This window comes from Impatiens glandulifera, unplaced genomic scaffold (assembly GCF_907164915.1).
Source record: "Impatiens glandulifera unplaced genomic scaffold, dImpGla2.1, whole genome shotgun sequence".
Classification (NCBI taxonomy): Eukaryota; Viridiplantae; Streptophyta; class Magnoliopsida; order Ericales; family Balsaminaceae; genus Impatiens; species Impatiens glandulifera.
The window spans coordinates 249,207-256,717 of NW_025919817.1; the positions used below are offsets into that span (position 1 = coordinate 249,207).

General features: G+C 33.3%; 1 pseudogene; it reads left to right on the forward strand.

Annotated features, from left to right (window-relative positions):
- Positions 1 to 2,739: 2,739 nt before the first annotated feature.
- Positions 2,740 to 3,736, forward strand: LOC124918509 (annotated as a pseudogene).
- Positions 3,737 to 7,511: the final 3,775 nt, after the last annotated feature.

Sequence of the window (7,511 nt, forward strand, 5' to 3'; positions counted from 1 at the left end):
GTTAACCTGAAGCTATGAAAAACCTGAAGTCATCCGGTCAACTTAAACAACCGGTAGACATCCTAAACCGAAATACATCTAACCGGAAAACCGATGAAAAGACTATTTGAGAAAGAAGTCAAGAACATCAAACTAAGTACAATCTACAAATTGGTGCAAACAGATACTTTGAGTATCTGCGGAAGATGATACCAAAGGAACAGACCATAATATTGCCATATCCATACAAGTCTGAGGATACTCTGCAGGCTGCAGAAGACCGCCCGACAAGATCTTTCCACTCTGGAATAAATCAGAGGCGCAACCTTCCAGGTGCAGGCAACTCTCCAACCGACAGTTGCTATATTAAGTAAAAGACAAACCTAACCGGTTTGACCTACGCATTGGAAGCCTAAACCGCCAGGTCTGAAACACTGAACATCTGCTCAACCAATCAGATTCAAGGAGAAGAAATGTGACCGTTGGCACATTTCACCTATAAAAGAAGGGGCTGAAGAGGAGTAAATGTAGTTACAAGTGACAAGAAACAATAATTAAGAGCTCTAGAAGTTACAACAACCCTAATTATAAGTTGCATTTATCTCTCTAAGATTAAAGAGCTCAAGTGTGCATTTGAAGTAAGATTACAATTTCGGTGAGAATTGTACGAGTGTTTATCGAATAGGAAATAAGTCTCGATCGGATATTGTGTTTGTGTATTCCTTAGTGAATATCCTTCTCGCGGTTTCGAGAGGAAGGGGTGACGTAGGAGGTTTATCTCCGAACATCCATAAAAACCTGTCTTGTTCTTTACTTTCTGCCGGCTTTATATTCCAACCGATTTACACTAACTGAATCATACCGCCCTAACCGATTAAACATCACTTAAACCGATTTACTAAATCCCAAACTGACCTACTAAACTCCAAACCGACGTTACTCAAATCCAGCCTTATTCATCCCGTGTGCGTGCTGATTCAACCTGAAACAAACTACTTCCGCATTTGAACTCGGTTCAAGGGTTTGTGACATTTTGTGTAGTATTAAAACCCCGGTGTTAATCTCTAAGCGGATTAAACGCCAACCGTTGAGTGAGATGTGTAAACCGGCCAAACCCCGGTTCCCCATCCCCGACCTAGATCCTAACAAGATCAGCTCTTATGAAATCTTCTTTTTGTTGTTTGCCCTAAGATAGAGATTTCAAAAAAATAAGAACTAAATGTATTTTTGTAGTAAAGTAATAATTGTTAGCGTATGAACCTCAAGCTAAAACTGAGTTATTATTGTTCCACACCATTACTTCACTGTTTTATCGCGTCCATGATACTGTATCCATCGCCTAACCATCCACTATAAAAAAACAAATATAAACAAGAGAAAAAAAATAAATTTAAAGAATAATATTATAAATGAGTGTAGTGATTGTTATGAGCATACAACTAGATGTGAATAAATTGTTGCAAGAGCACGTGCTTGTTGACGCACATCTCCTTCTATATTTGACAATGGAAGTGAGTTCCTTTCCTGTAGAGTCATTTACTATACTAAGTTATATTAAGTTATATTGATCATGCATATTCCTCGCAATGAATAAAACAAGTTTTTCTTCTTCTTAAAAGAAGTACCTTATGTAAAACTTTCATAGAATAGCATTTACCATGTTATCAGCACCAATCCTGTGTTAATACAATCTATGGTTCATAATGAAGGGAAACATTAGAAAATTTACCTCATCTTCAACAACACAAACAAACATATCTATCTTGACAATCTCATAGAAACCAATCCTCAGAATCTAGAATAGAAGAAGACATTAATAAAGATATTACCCTTATAAGTTGTAAAAATCTTATAGGAGTATCCCTTTATATCAAATGTAGTGATGAGTGAAAGAAAAATAAATAATCTATTACGTTACCACACCTTTTAGCTAACCGTAAACAACTTTCTTATATGTATGATTAAAATCATATTTTAAAATAATAGTTTACTTATATATATCTGAGAGATTGTTAAAGATGTGAAAGATGAGCATCAAAATTATCAACACATGAACAATCCAGTGGAATGTGATATTTAAAACTTACAAATATCACTAGAAAAAAGTAGACATGTTCCTCATGTTTTGTCTGTGCCTCCTTATAGTAAACTAGGATTGAAATTTTTGGCCAGTAAAGCTCCCAATTCATAAATGATCAGTACTTGTTCACAAATTATTAACACAACAAAAATAGAATAATCAATTAATAATGTTGTTTCTTTAACTCACTTCCATACAGAAATTAAAATTCAGTTAAACGGAAATGGTATCATTAGAAAAAACCAAGTAACTATATATGATTTGATCACAATCTGTCACAAAGGTTGTCTTATAAGTCCTAATATGAAGGTGCTATCTATATGTAATTATTGTAGTACTATATAAATCCCGGGAATGGATAAATTATTAGGTCAAAAAAGGATGAACTACGTTTCTTGGAATCTAGAGACATTCACAAAAGTTCTATCAAATCAAATAAGAGGGATGAATTGGAATGGCTAAAAAGAGAGACCGCCACTGTAAGTTCTTAACCATAAAGCTGAAAATCAAATTGAAGTTCTTGTTCTTGTTCCTGTTCACAAATGTTGAGTACCTGTCACAAATTATTAATACAACAAAAACAGAATATCATTTAATCATGCTGCTATCAAGTTATTAACACAACAAACATAGAATAATCAATTTGTTTATTTAACAAACCTTTATAAACAAAAATTAAAATGTTATTCACAATTAAAAAGGATGTCATTGATGAACTTAAGATTTCTCTTATCTCTATAATACTTGCAGAAAACAAAAAGAAGAGAAGAAGGTTGCTGCTCTACATTCCAACTGAAGATCCCACCAGGAGATTAGAACAAATGGCCTCGCTGGCAACAACTCTTACATCAACTGGAGCGGATTACAGAAACGAGCTAACTTACATGCCCGGAATGGCTCCTAGATTCGCAAATTCTGCTGCTTTGGAGCATGGCGGAATATAGGTAAAATGTCTTAATAAGGATCGATGCTTCCATCATTCAATCGATTGGATAGTAAAAATTCATATATATATTTGAAATTGTGCAGATTCTGTGGATTGTTAAGCCTTAAATTTGTGCAAAAGCAAGATGGAAATAGGGGAATGCCTTCCCCTAGTGGTTGTTTATGACCCAATTGAAGGGTGAGTTAATTATAGTTTATGCCTTTTTCTATAAAGAATAGAATACACATGTACAGAAAAATTGATTTCAAGATTTTCTTCCTTATTATTTTGGATAGATATAATGTTGAAGCGGATAAACTGATAAAGGATCTGACTATAATATCAGAATATGTTGGAGATGTTGATTATTTGAAGAAGCGTGAAAATGATGATGGGATAGCATAATGACATTGCTTTATGTTTCTGATCCATCAAGAAGTCTCGTTATTTACACACGGTAAGTAAACTGTTTTAAGATTTGATCTGATAATTGATCTGTTCCGTTGTCTTATTTATGAATAAAATACAGGGATGGAAAAAAGAAAAGGAATGTCATATGTGTGAGGTTTGATGTTGATGGTGAATCGCAAGTTTTTAATTTTAATTTTTGAGAAAAGGATGTACTACGTTTGTTTATGAGATCTGGAGACATTCGCAAATGTTCTATCAAAGCAAAGAAGATGAATGAACTGGAATTATTAACCTGTTATGTTTGACTTCTTCCTCAGCCACTTCCTGCAACTGGTATTTGAAAGTTGAGTAACCAAACTAGGTAGAGACGTTTGTTTACTACTGAGTTACTGTAACGAATATAATTGCTCAATCCCTCGATGTACCTGTAACAGAAGAGTTGAAAGATGTACCTGTAACAGAAGAGTTGAAAGATGTACCTGTAAGAAGAGTTGAAAGATGTACCTGTAAGAAGAGTTGAAAGGATTAAACCTAGAAGAAGCGGCGAAGACTCAAAGAGAGAAACGGCTGTCTAACAAATGAAACCTAAACCTAATGTTAATATATTATATAAATATAAAATAGTCCCTGAAGTTATGATAAAATTAAATAAAGTTATTATTCTTTTAATTAAAAACAAAAGTTATCAGATTACAAAGCTATTTATATAACTTTGATCCATCAGTGTATTATTGACTAATTTTTTCTATGAAGTTACATTTTCATCTCACCTTGTGTCTTCTTGGTTTCTTCCTTCTTCTTGCAACTCTTCTTACTGTCTTCTCATCCCCTTCTTTCAATTCTCCAAATATTCCTTAGTATCGTCACATTGGTATCAGAGCTAAAAGACCCTCCGACCTCATTCAAATCTGTGCAATTTTTTTTTACTCATCAAGAAGCAACTTCAAGATCAGTTCAAAATGGTGGGAACTAGATCAAGATCAGATCCTGAAGAATCAAATACAGAAACAGACGATTTATATGTTCGTGTCAACGTGCTCAACGAAAAGGTAAATAAGCAAATCAAAATGCTTGAGCATACCGAGGATTTAGTATACAAATTTGAATCCAAATGGACAGAACAACAAACAAGAACCGAGGAAACGATGAAACAAATATTATCAAGACTTGATGAACTTTCTAAAGATAATCAAGATCGAGATGCAAGACGTCATCACGATCCTCAAGAACAACCTGCAGGCAATCCGGATCGAGATGGGAGACGTCATCACAATCCTCAAGAACAACGAGAATTCTATGATGTCAACAATTATGATCGTAACCCAAGAGATAGGAATAATAGACCTTACCATATACACAAAAGTTTCACCAGAATCGACTTTCCTAAATTCGACGGCAATGATGTTGATGGATGGATTTATGCAGCTGAAGAGTTTTTTGAAGTCGATAATACTCCTCTTGATATTCAGCCAAGAATTGCTCGTCTACATTTCAAAGATAAGGCAAGATTATGGTATACAAATTTTCGAAATCATTTAGATGTAAATTTTGTTATTACTTGGGATTTTCTTAAAACAGAAATTAAGAAAAAATTTGGACACACAATTTTTGATGATCCTATGGGTGAACTAATGAATCTCAAACAAGTCGGTCCAATAAATGAGCATAACGATAAATTTATTGAGATTTCATATAGGCTTCCCCTAATGCCGAATGATTACATGCTAAACTGTTACTTAGGTGGAATAAGAAAAGAAATTGCTAATTCTGTTAGACTTTTACATCCTAATTCATTGAATGATGCTATGGCAATGGCTAGAGTTCAAGAAGCAACATATGATTCTTTAAAAGTCTATCTACATAATAATGGACCTCCCTTATTACCTACTCCTAAGCCAACAAAATTTCAATGGAATAATAATAATCGTAGAAAGGATTATAAGAAATTGGATCCCAAGTTTATGGCAGAAAAAAGAGCAAAAAATGAGTGTTATTATTGTACTGAAAAATTTAATTCTACTCATAAATGTAAAGGAGAATTTTATATGTTGGAAAACTCTGAACTTATAGATGAATCACAACCTGAATTAGATGATCCACTAGCTGAAGATGTTGATGAATTATCGGGAATATCCTTGAATGCTATCAATGGTCCATCATCATATAGAACTCTTTGTCTTCCTGGAAAAATAGGAAAAATAAATGTTGAAATACTAATCGATTCAGGAAGTACACATAATTTCATAAATTCTAAATGGCTTCCTCATATTAAAGACAAATTGATTAAGACATCTACCTTTTCAGTATCTGTTGCTGATGGAAATCAATTACCTAGCTGTCTTATGTATCAACAGATATTATGCACTATACAGGATTATGAATTCATGACAGATCTTAGAGTACTAACAATGCCTAAATATGATGTTATATTAGGCATTGAATGGTTGGTGTCACTTTCAGACATACATTGTGATTTTTTACACCAAAAATTCTCATTCTTACATAAAAATGGTAGAGTCACTCTTAGAGGAAATTCTGATGCTGAAATCTGTAGTATTTTAGGAGCTCATAATTTTAACAAATATAAGAGACCCACTACTATACTAATTGATGAACCTTTCAAACCTCATTTTTATTCCTTAGCCACAAATAATGAATATGACTTACCTAAGGAAAAACTTGATTCAATGTTAGACGAATTCCAAGAACTATTTCAAGAGCCAAAAGGATTACCTCCACATAGACCACATGATCATTGTATCCACCTAAAAGAGGGATCAACTCCAATTAGTCTTAGTCCATACAGATACTCTGCAATACAAAAAACAGAAATAGAAAAATTGGTATCTGAAATGTTGGAACAAGGAATTATTAAACATAGTCATAGTGCTTTTGCAGCACCAATTATTCTGGTCAAGAAAAAAGATCACACTTGGCGTTTATGTGTTGACTATCGTAAATTAAATCATATGACGATTAAGAATAAATTTCCTATTCCAATTATAGAGGAGCTTTTAGATGAATTACATGATAGTCAAATATATTCTAAGCTTGATCTTACAGCAGGATTCCACCAAATTAGAATGAACCCTAATGATACTCACAAAACAGCTTTTAGAACACATGAAGGACTATATGAATTTCTTGTTATGCCATTTGGTCTTACTAATGCTCCTTCTACATTTCAGAGTTTAATGAACACTATATTTAAGCCTTATCTTCGAAAATTTATATTAGTGTTCTTTGATGATATATTGATTTATAGTATAACATGGCATGATCATCTAATGCACTTAAGAATAGTTTTTGATACCTTAAAACATCATAATCTGTTTTTAAAGAGATCTAAATGTACATTTGCATGTAAAAAGATAGACTATTTGGGACATATTATTTCTGCTCAAGGAGTTGAGGCTGATCCTGATAAGATAAGTGCTATGCAAAATTGGCCTATACCATCTACGCTCAAACTTTTAAGAGGCTTTTTAGGTCTAACAGGGTACTATAGAAGATTTATTTGTAATTATGGTCTTATAGCTAAACCTTTAGTGAATTTATTAAAGAAAGACAGTTTTAAATGGACCAACGAATCAGAAATAGCTTTTACAAATCTTAAAAATGCCATGTGTTCACCCCCAGTTCTAGGACTCCCAGATTTTAAAGAGACATTTATAGTAGAAACTGACGCAAGTAATGTAGGCATGGGTGCAGTTCTCATACAAAAAAATAGACCAATTGCTTACATTAGCAAAGCTTTAGCTCATTCTAACAAACTATTACCTACATACGAAAAAGAGCTATTAGCTTTAATATTTGCAGTTAAAAAATGGAAGTCCTATCTACAATTTAAACCTTTCATCATAAAAACAGATCATGAGCCCCTTAAATACCTTTTAGAACAAAGAATTCATACAATTAGTCAAGAAAAGTGGCTCTACAAATTATTAGGATTTGATTTTACAGTTATGTACAAGAAAGGAAAGGAAAACATAGTGGCAGATGCCCTCTCAAGAAGAGAAGGGCAATTGTGGGCTTTCTCTATATACCAATCTCCTATTATTGACCAAATTACAGAATCATGGACAACTGACATAAATATGCAAGGGATAATTTTAG